Source organism: Magallana gigas, chromosome 1 (genome assembly GCF_963853765.1).
Source record: "Magallana gigas chromosome 1, xbMagGiga1.1, whole genome shotgun sequence".
In the NCBI taxonomy this organism is placed as follows: Eukaryota; Metazoa; Mollusca; class Bivalvia; order Ostreida; family Ostreidae; genus Magallana; species Magallana gigas.
Genome location: NC_088853.1, coordinates 73854368 through 73866042, shown reverse-complemented (window position 1 = coordinate 73866042; position 11675 = coordinate 73854368). Strand labels below are relative to the sequence as shown.

At 30.9% G+C, this 11675-nt stretch overlaps 1 protein-coding gene and 1 long non-coding RNA gene across 2 annotated transcripts in view; one reads left to right on the top strand and one right to left on the bottom strand.

The window, feature by feature from the left end:
* Positions 1-11675, top strand: part of LOC105337929 (protein ERGIC-53) — an 87525-nt gene that overhangs the window by 64763 nt on the left and 11087 nt on the right. The gene's annotated exons all lie outside the window — the stretch shown is intronic.
* LOC105324217 (uncharacterized) lies at positions 6958-8955 on the bottom strand. The gene is made up of 3 exons (XR_010710769.1): positions 8572-8955; positions 7884-7939; positions 6958-7712 (listed from the first exon to the last, which is right to left on the bottom strand). It is a non-coding gene; the product is annotated as an uncharacterized lncRNA (long non-coding RNA).

Below are 11675 nucleotides of genomic sequence, written 5' to 3'. Positions count from 1 at the left end.
TAGAATGATATACATGTTTCTTTTATTTAGCAGTGTATTTTCGTGTTCTTGCCAGTGCTTTATGAACTTAAGTATGTGATGTTGTCCACGCGTATCTTGTTTTAATTTCCTTATCAACGTCAGAGGGTTTAATGCACTTTCAGAATGAATTTATGCATCATAAATATATATAGTCTGTTATATTTAATCTTCAAAATTTTATTTTATTTTTATGCGTGTTTTTTTTTTTTAAATACATTTCGCCAACTGATAAACAAAGTTTTCCGGTACAAAATTGATTTTTCAAAGACATTTTATATAAAAAACCAAACCCTTTTCAACAGCTTTTACCATTTTTTAAACACCACAAGATCACGAAATTAGAGGCCCAGGGGTCACATCGGTCACCTGAGTAACACTTTACAAATATGTAAAATATTGATCCCCCGTTGTGGCCCCTTCCTGCCCCTGGGTGGTCAATATTTGAACAAACTAGAATCAAAGCTACATGGAGATGTTTACACATGTTTCATACACGGTTCTTTGTAAAAAGATTTTTAAAGATTTCTACAATATACTACCATGTAACAGTTTAACCCCCTCTTCAACATATGTGGCCCCAACCTAAACCCCAGGGTCATGATATGACCTAATATTTATACAAAAATGCATATAAAGTTTTATTATTTCCTTTTTATCTCCCTTGAAATAGGGTTTAATCGTTCGATTTTCGCACTCACATGAATTTTATTTGCCCAAGAGTGATCTGTGCCAAGTTGGTTGAAATTGACCTAGTGATTATGTAGGAGAAGACGTAATTTCTGACAGTTTACAACGACAACAACAAGGACGATGACTACGACAGAAAACAGACACATTTTTATCAGAAAAACTCACTTGAGGTTTCGGCACAGTTGATATAAAATTGTATAATCTTCGATATTTGTTTCCTTTGTTTCTATATGTTATCTAAGCTTTTTGTAAAATATATCACTACTTTTCATAAGGTCAAATTTTAGTCACGAAGTTTGGTAATCTATGAATGGAAAATAAAGAGTAAATATGTTATTTTTCATGGTGAATTACAGAGGGATAAATGAGTACAAGACCAATCTCTTCTTGGTATTATTTAATCATTTTGTTTCAGATACAAACGTGCATTATAAATTAATATATACAAAATACACATCGTATACATTCAATAAAGATCTTCCTTGAAGACTTTGCTTCTGAAGTTTTTCTTACAGTATCTATTTACCGAATACAGAGAGCATATGCTGCAGCCAATAATGCACGTGTGAAGAAAAATAATAATCTCCATAGAACTTTTCACAACGATATTGTGGTTAATTGTGGGCCGTTATCTCCCTTTTTTTAAAGTGTACATCAAACGAGCTACAGGACAGTGCAAGAGACATATAAGGCTATTAATTTCAGGTCTCATCTTTGGGCTGTACGGATACCACCAGGTGGTTTCGAGTGGTGTTTATCTCCCTTGGTGTTGATTACAAGACTCATTTATATTCCTTATCCATTAGATCTACGGTAAAAAAAAAATGAAAACTCTTATGAACTAACTTGTAATTCTCGAAGAAATATGAACAAACAAGATGTCAAGTAATATATTTTCTGTTTTATTTGTTAGGCGAAAAGTACAAATAGGATGTCAAGAAATAAAATGATGTTTGAAGTTGTAAGGTAAACTACAAGAGACGCAGCGTGATATAAAAGATGGAGCATTTCTGCACGTGTGTCATCTTTAAATCATGTTTTGAACAGTACCGTGCGTCATGGTGACAAAACATGTTGGTTTTTAAATCGGAAAACAAAAATGTCTTTTTAACCAAATGGAATGAAACCTTGTATTTTAAAAAATGAAGTGTTACTGCATAAATTAATTTGTTAGTTATGGTTTTATGAAAAACATGTCATAGACAACAAAATTGTCTTTTAATTTTTAGATTGTCCCTCGTATTTTTCGGTTAAATTTACATATCACTGTATAACTGAAGAATAAAAAAAATGAATTATAAACATACATCAAAAGTTATTCGATAAGATGATTGAAAGAATAAGGAACAATTTTTTGAGTGTTATGAGCTGATCAAATCCAAGTAAGTCGGAAAGGCTTTATTTGAGGAATAATGATTTATTATTTCATTATTAAAGGTTATCAATTACGGTCATGGTTGATCAATTCCAATAAAACCAAAAGGACTTTAGGAACTTTTTTCAATAATCAAGGAACAATTCCTTAATACTCATATGCTTTTCAGCAATTTTTACGATTTAAGATATTACAATAGCTATTGCTGAGATGTAATTAAATATTCAAAACAAAATCGTTTCATAGTGTTTTACAAATTTAACACAGGCAATTGAAAATGTATTTATCAGTGGCATCATTGATAGCACGTGTGTATGTATACATCGTGATTTAACAAAAGATATCAATATATGTCAAGTGGTTTTATATAATGATAAAACAGTAGGCGTTTATACTAGCCTACTCAATAGAATGTTGATATGAATCAACACTTTAGTTTGTAAAAGTTGTACATGGAGAAAAACACACCCAGACGTCATACAACTTTTATTATACGTTTAGAGGGGATCTGGGAAAGTGCGGTTTTTCACGAAAGGTAACACTCGGTTTATTTTAAACAAGTTTTAATATCTTTCTAAATGATAAGGCATTATAAATAATAGGAACTACTAATTATCAATTAATTTTTTTATATAGCCTGGCCCCATCGTCATCATTTTTCCTCAAGTCAATACTCGGCCCCATGTCTGAGTATTGATGTCAAATTTATGCACATTTCCTTTAAGGATTTGAACTGATACACGAATTAGGTGATTTGAAATGCTATCTTCAGAGATAGTGATGCTTCTATTTCGTCATTATTTTTATAACATGTGCATGTGTAGCACACACATGAATTCAAGCGTTTCCATTCGCCATGTGTATATAAATACTGAATGTAGTTACTGTTATATTGACAATGGCACCAATAAAAATATAATTAACATAATATCCACATTGATCATGCAAAACATTTAAGCATTTAAAAAAAGAACAGAAGGTAGTTCTCATGTTTGCTACACAGGCTACATGTTAAATTAATACGTTTTCACTGAAAATACTTTCATTATGTTTAACTATTTCTTCTAACACCATCTCCACAGAGGCAAAAATACCTTCAATTGAATTGTCATTAAGCTTTACTTTTTAAGAGGGAGGGGTGCATACTAGCAAAATTATTGCAAAACGTATGTAAGTGACATTTATAATTGCTTAATGTGTTACATATGTAAAATTATACATTTTACTGTCTCAGTGTGCTTGTATACAAAGGAGTTTCTGCGTGAATGTAAAAAAAGAGAAGTTCTAAGAAAGAGTCATTTTAAGTTTTTGACACAATTTAATTTATTTTTATTTATCTGTAAGTCGAACATAAGATAAAACGCATTTAAGGAGGGAGTATCTGTGTTTTGTCTTGCTGAAGTTATGCGGTCATCGAATTTCAAAATGCACACTTAGAATTAGTAAATATTGATCTTTCTTTTGAAAATGTCGCAAAGAGGATGCTTCACATTGCGTCTAAATTATCAGTTGAATTGCTTTTATCCCAAACCCATTTTTGATTCATTCATTACAGTGTGGTCATAATTTAGTACATTTAGATATACTCTATCAGTATGTTTAGAATATGGGTCACTTTTTTTTATCAATCGAAAACAACTGCTTACCTATGGTTCAAGCTATTTCGTCGAATTTTCCGTAAATTTATTTTAAAAAATCCATGAGAGCAATCCCTTAAAGAAAACAACACCCCTTAAGATCTAAACAATGGTATTATGTTTTCCTATTTCATCTTCCACGATAATGCTTTTTCTTAATCGTTGTATTTTTAATATGTAGACCTTCTACACCATGAATACAGAAGCCACTAAATACAGAATACGTTCGTGTTTAAAGTGTCCGGGAGATACAGAATACTTTTGTTTTACTTGCCATGCCAATCTTTGTACGCAGTGTTCAGAAAAGCATGCTCGTGATCAAGAAACAAAAGACCACAATGTTGTGAAAGACCGACATCATTCATATTGTTTCGTTAAACAAATGCAATGTGCAAGACATCTCTACAGTTGTCAGGATGTAGCAGAGAACTCTATACCATGTGAACTACCCGTATTTTTCCAATGCCAAAAAATTGAATCATATGGAAAAGTAGATTGTGCGGCATGTGAAACAAAACGACAACAACTCAAAAGAACGTGTCGAATAATCAGAGAAAAAGAACATATTTGCACAAGTTTTTACTTGAGAAACATAAAACAAGATGTCAAAAATTGTCAAAAGATGTGTTCTTCTTATAAAGAAAAGATGTTGGGAAAAGCCAGGAAACTGATGAAAAGTATTGACCTTATGACATACAATGTTGATTTCAAACACAGGTGTTCAAAACAAAAGAAAGAGGTAAACATACATATTATTAGACTGCATGAATATGAAAAAATGTACGAGCAATCAGCAACCACTCCAGTGCACTTTCTCTCGTCCATAAAGAAAACCACACTTCTCCAAAAGCATATGACAGAGCACTCCAGCCATATCTCTTTAACTGAGTTTCTGAACAAAAGAGATGTGATAGAGTTTCTGAGTAATATTCAAATGACAAAAAGGAAAAAAAGACACATAGGGAATGACTGTCTGCTGAAAATGTTGTCTGGTCCAGATTTGATCCAATCTCTCGCAGTGGAAGAAGTACGTCAAATTAATCACATTTCCTTTTCATGCGTAACATCAGACTGGATTTGGATTAGTGATGATATAAATATAATCTTAATAAACAAAGATAATGATATCAAACATCGTATTGGGGATGCAGTCACCGGTCATGGAATACACACGGTGAACAGTGAAAGTGAACTTATTTATATCAATAGGAATCATATCATCAAAAAATTGTCGGTAGACTTAAAGACAACTATAACATATAATGGGACACAGCACCTAACACAAAAACCGCGATCCGTATATTGGTCTGAGTATACAAAAGATCTCCTTGTTGGCATATGTAAAGACGATACTAATACAGGCAAGATAATCCGCTTCAACCAAAATGGACGAATGACACAAATAATACAGCATGATAACACTGGGCATGCTTTATTCCGGCAACCATTTTATATAACAGAGAACAGCAATAGGAACATCGTAGTTTCGGACTGTGATTTTTTCGGAAGGTCTGGTGCTGTAGTTGTGATAGAGCATGAAGGAAAGTATCGATTCTCATACACAGGACAATTACCAGAATTATGGCCGCGTGGAATCTGTACTGACGCGCTGTCAAACATCCTGGTGTGTGATGATATAACTCACACCGTACAGATACTAAATAAGGACGGTCAGTTTCTTTCACATCTACTGATTAGACCATCAGGGATATTTAGACCACGCACACTGAGTTATGATATAAACACACAAAGTCTCTGGGTAGGATGACAAATAAATAGCAACGTGTTTCTATACAGATATGTAACCGGACAAGACATTGCCTTCTCAGGTAATTCAAATTCATCATGATTTGTAAGATAATCTTGCGACGCATAAGTCCATTGACATATAAATTGCAAAAAAGGTTAGATTAATTGAAAGCTGAGTTATTCTTATAATACGGTTTTTAAAAAGTTTCTTCAAGGCTAACTAATCAACGATGTCTTATTTTATAATAGATCTGACAGTGTGCTATTGTGAAGAGGGCATATCATATTAAAAATTTGGATTATTCATATCTTATTCAGTAATAAACTATTACATCTGTCAAACTATCACAAGTGTTTTTAAGATGTTGTTAAATATATAGTTACAAAACAAAGCTGCGTTATCACAATGCAAAAGTAAAACAAAGCCCTCTTTCATTTCATTTCTGTTTTCAAACATTTAAATACAGTCACTACATAATTACAATAAGATATTGCAATACAAAACTTGCCTGAACTGCTTCTTGTTTTAAACTTGATTTGCTTTACGGTCAAAATGATGTTACAACTGATTCGATTGAATCACAAGTCAGTTTCGTCACAGCAGAAATAACTCCAAAAGAAATTGAGTGTAAGTTGACTTTTCACACATACATTTACTTTATCATAGCAATAAGAATTTGTCTTTACCTCTAAATGTTTTAAACTTAATTTTTGTTTTGCTCTAAGGTCAATACAATGTCAAGGTTTTAACTGATTTAATTGAATAACAAATCGCTATTACCACGCAGTAGCGAAATAAAGCCCTCTCTCTCGTTTTTCTCATTTTGTTTTCACACATATAAATCGCGTCAGTTCATATTTACAATAAGATATTACAATACAAAATTTGACTGAACGTCTACTTGTTTTAAACTTGATTAATTTTGCTTTAAGGTCAAAATGATGTTACAACTGATTCGATTGAATCAAAAGTCGGTATCGTCAAAACAGGAATAACTCCAAAAGAAAATGAGTGTAAGTTGACGTTTCACATATATAGATACAGTCGCTGCATAATAGCAATAAGGTATTGCAATACAAAAATTGACTGAACCTCTATTTGTTTAACTCAGCTATGTTAAGGGCGTCCTTAAAAAAATAGCGATATTTATCACATGAAATGTTAGCCTTTGAACAATCTTGGTATTCTACTCCAAACAATTGTTAAACAAAGTGATATTTTATCGATTATACAAATTAAATAATTTGTTATCGCATGAGCAATTTTTGAGTCTCTTGGGAATACCCTGTCACATGATACTGCTAAAAATAGATGAACCAGGAATAATACGAAAAAATGCAAAGTGCAAGGGCATAACATAAACAAATTTAGTTATTTCTGTTTCTAACTTGTAAAATGAACCTTCAAAATTTCGAAAAGTGCTGGGAGCTTAAAATATTCAAGTAAGAACAATTATTAAATTCAATGTAAACAGTGAACAGCAATTTACAGGGATTTCCCGCAATTAACGCTTATTTATATCAAATGCGTAGCGATTTCATACAGCTCCCAGCACTTTTTGATATAATGGGGATACAATGGTAAGACATGGAAATTTTCAATATATTTGATCAAGTGTATGCCCTTGCACTACTGCATTTTATCTGACCCATTTCACTTTCAGCGTCATTTGCGTGAAATTCAAACGCAATACTGACTAAGATCATGATTTTAATTTTCATTCTTAAAATAATTAAACGCTGTGAATTTCACTAAAATAATGTTAAAATGTTGTTTCTGTTCACACCAATCATCATTACAAAATTGTTGAAATTGGAAGAAAATAATTTCATCAGTTGCCTCTATTTGGGGGGGGGGGGGGGTGTAAGTGATGAGTTTGTAATTTACACATTTATGTTTCATAATGATTTATGTTACTATGCTGGTGAATAAATTCTTTTAATGTATAATCAGGTTTACTTGTATTATAATTGATATTTTAGTACTAATTAAAGAAAGCAAGAAGAAACAATATATCAATATAACCAAGAATTTATTTTAATAATCAACTTTACAAATACTATAGAGATTGATTTTCTGTGACAAACTGTTCAAGAAGACTAGTGTTTTCTGATTTTTAGTATTTTTCAGTCATAATGTGGAATTTATGGAAATTGACAATTCTTATTGCACACTACATGTTCTTCTCTTCTGTCTTTTTGATATTAGGAGGTAGTCCAGTTGATCAGAAAACCAATACCTGAAATGATGAATATATATCAATTCCAAATTTCATTTCAATAGATAAGATATCAATGCAAATTATTATAATAGGTTACATTAGTATCATTATCAAAATGATATTTAAAAACAACAAACTACACATGAAGTTGAAGTTAGTGAGTAAAAGAAATATTTATATAGTACCTACTTTTTATCAACATCCCAACAAGTGTTTTCAGTGGACCATCTACTGCCTAAGTAACCCTGAAAATGAATAATGTGTCATAAATAGCTAGCTATTGTGTTAAAGATAACATGAAAATGAAACAATACTCTATTATAGGGCATATTAATGGCGGTTTCAATGTCAGTGATATTACAACAGGCATAATCAAATGTTTATTCTCTAAAATGTGTGGAAATTCAGTTTGAACACACTTTAATTTTGTCTTAAATAACATTAATTAGATCTTCATAAAAGAAAACTGAATAAAATAACACATTTCGATTTACTTAAACAACATTACAATCTTGTCTATAATCATTCCAGATCCTCACAGTAATCTTTGTAGTGCTAGCACATACAGTGTTTGGCCATGGACTTTTTATTGTGTACTTTGAACATGGAGGAAATGCGATCTAATATTATCGCGATATGAGACCAGTAAAAAGCTACAATGAGCCTCAATGCTCTTTATGATCAAAACTAGCGAAATGCAGAACAATTACTTTGCCTGACTGAGTCACCAAACTGATGTTTGAACACAATATTACATGAAAAACAAATGTAAACAAGTAAACAAAATCGAAGCCGAGGAATTTCACTTCGTTTCCGTTCCATCCAACAATATTAGGTAAATAAAACAATATCTATGGGAAGTACAGATAAATCATACCTTGTTCAGTTGAATCCTATGCCGATTTTTGTCCACGCTGGTTGTAAACGAGTTAAATTCCGAGATATATCACTGAAGTCCACATGTTTATTCCGATCACAGCTGCAAGCGCCGATGTGACGTAGTCAACCTCGACACGTCATCAGACGACTTAGGAATTTCATGATTTCGCGAGATATAAAGAATAGTTTATGATTTTATTTCAGTACACCTTTCTTGAACCATTCAAACCCAATCATTAATCATATTCATTTTGGTAGATGTTTGTTAATTACCGAAATACCCATATCTCGTAAAATCTCATGAATAAGGGGCGGGGCTTATGCAAATTTTTCTAAATCACACGTGGTAGAATTCTTAGACCTTCCTTAACATAGCTGAGAAGAGATTACGTTTAATCAGGGTTTGAAATTTCAAAAAAATATTTTTACAAAGTTCAATACCTGAAGTCCAAAGTTGTTTTAAAAACACAAAATGACAGTGTTATTCACAAATATCGATATTGATATCCACGTTTTGTTCATTTTAGGAAGATATGCTAACACAAATGTAGATAAATATTGAAACAGGAAATTCGGACTAAATTTTTCATATTCTTATTTTCTCTTAAAAACTTTCTTTTGCAATGTAATTGAAAAAGTGAAGTTTCTATTTGTTTTTTTTTAATATCATTTTACATATTTTATGATTGTATTAAATCGTGTACATACTTTTATACCACAGACTGACACGCGATTGGAAAAATCTTTAAAATACATAACATCAATTTAAGATAAAATATCTCGAAATTTTGATCATTGACCTTATATAATATTAATTTAAACAGAATACAGACAATACAATTAGTTCTAGGCAACCAATGGTTTGGAGCTCCTATTAGCCAGTTTAATTTGTAAAACTCGATCAAAAATGAGTAAAATTTTGAAAATTGATATAGGAAATTCTGATTAAAAAACTGAAAAAAATGAGCTGAAAGGGGCATGGTCACGATTTTGGTCAAACGTTATTTTTCCGATTTAAATATTGAAAATGCTTCAGAAAAGCATTTTTAATAGGCAACCGAAATTTGAATCTCATTTGTTGAGTTATAAACGAGTTACAGAGCTTGAAATTAATCGCTATGTAAACAAAGCGTTTGTTTAAATTGTAAACGTTGAAGTAAAATTTCAGTTTTAAACCTAAAACGAATGTGCTAAACGTTAGGAACTGTATATCTAAGCTTAAAATAAATAAAAAAAAAATAGACAAATAAGCTGGAGAAAGATTTTTTACTGGTACATGGAACCTATGTAAACAAAAACAGGGCACGAGCCTTGTTTACATGACAAAGAATTTTAAGCCCTGTATCTTGCTTATAACTGTACGAATGACTCTCAAATTTAATTTGATCATTAGAAATGCATTTCTAAAGCATTGTAAATAATAAAAACATAAAAATAAAATTTGACCAAAAACGTTACCATGCCCCTTTAAAACGATTTATTTAAATATAAAATTGGTAAAGCTATTTGTATTTTATCATTTTCTTTCACAAGTGTTTTTAAGATGTTGTTAAATAGTAACAAAACAAAGCTGCATTATCACTATGCAAAAGTAAAACAAAGCCCTCTTTCATTTCATTTCTGTTTTCAGACATTTAAATACAGTCACTACATAATTACAATAAGATATTGCAATACAAAACTTGCCTGAACTGCTTCTTGTTTTAAACTTGATTTGCTTTAAGGTCAAAATGATGTTACAACTGATTCGATTGAATCACAAGTCAGTTTCGTCACAGCAGAAATAACTCCAAAGGAAATTGAATGTAAGTTGACTTTTCACACATACATTTACTTTATCATAGCAATAAGAATTTGTCTTTACTTCTAAATGTTTTAAACTTAATTTTTTTTTTTGCACTAAGGTCAAAATGATGTTATGGTTTTAACTGATTTAATTGAATAACAAATCGCTATTACCACGCAGTAGCGAAATAAAGCCCTCTCTCTCTCGTTTTTCTCATTTTGTTTTCACACATATAAATCCTGTCAGTTCATATTTACAATAAGATATTACAATACAACATTTGACTGAACATCTACTTGTTTTAAACTTGATTATTTTGCTTTAAGGTCAAAATGATGTTACAACTGATTCGATTGAATCAAAAGTCGGTATCGTCAAAACAGGAATAACTCCAAAAGAAAATGAGTGTAAGTTGACTTTTCACATACATAGATACAGTCACTGCATAATAGCAATAAGGTATTGCAATACAAAAATTGACTGAACCTCTATTTGTTTAAGGGATTACGTATAATCAGGGTTTGAAATTTCAAAAAATAGTTTTACAAAGTTCAATACCTGAAGTCCAAAGTTGTTTTAAAAACACAAAATGACAGTGTTATTCACAAAAATCGATATTGATATCCATGTTTTGTTCATTTTAGGAAGATATGTACACGACAAATGTAGATAAATATTGAAACAGAGGAAATTCGGACTAAATTTTTCATTTCCTTATTCTTTTAAAAACTTTCTTTTGTAATGTAATTGAAAGAGTGAAGTTTCTATTTGTTTTTTTTTATATCATTTTACATATTTTATGGTTGTATTAACTCGTGTATACTTTTATACCACAGACTGGCACGCGATTCGAAAAATCTTTAAAAAACATAACATCAATTAAAGATAAAATATCTCGAAATTTTGATCATTGACCTTATATAATATTAATGTCAACAGAATACAGACAATAAAAAACAGTTTTGGGCAATCAATGGTTTGGAGATCCTATTAGTCAGTTTAATTTGTAAAACTCGATCAAAAATGAGTAAAATTTTGAAAATTGATATAGGAGATTCTGATTAAAAAACTTAAAAAATGAGCTTAAAACGATTTATTCAAATGTAAAATTGGTAAAGCTATTTGTATTTTATCATTTACCATAATACAAATTGTTTTATTATTTCTAATAATTACAAAATAAAGAAAACCTTTGAAAGGGTTGACAATTTTAGCAAATTTTGAGAAATTTTTTAATAAACATTCAGAGGTCACTAGCATAAAAAGTAGGTCATTAACCTAGTTATTTGAAGTGAAAAAAGAGCTCCACAGTAGTG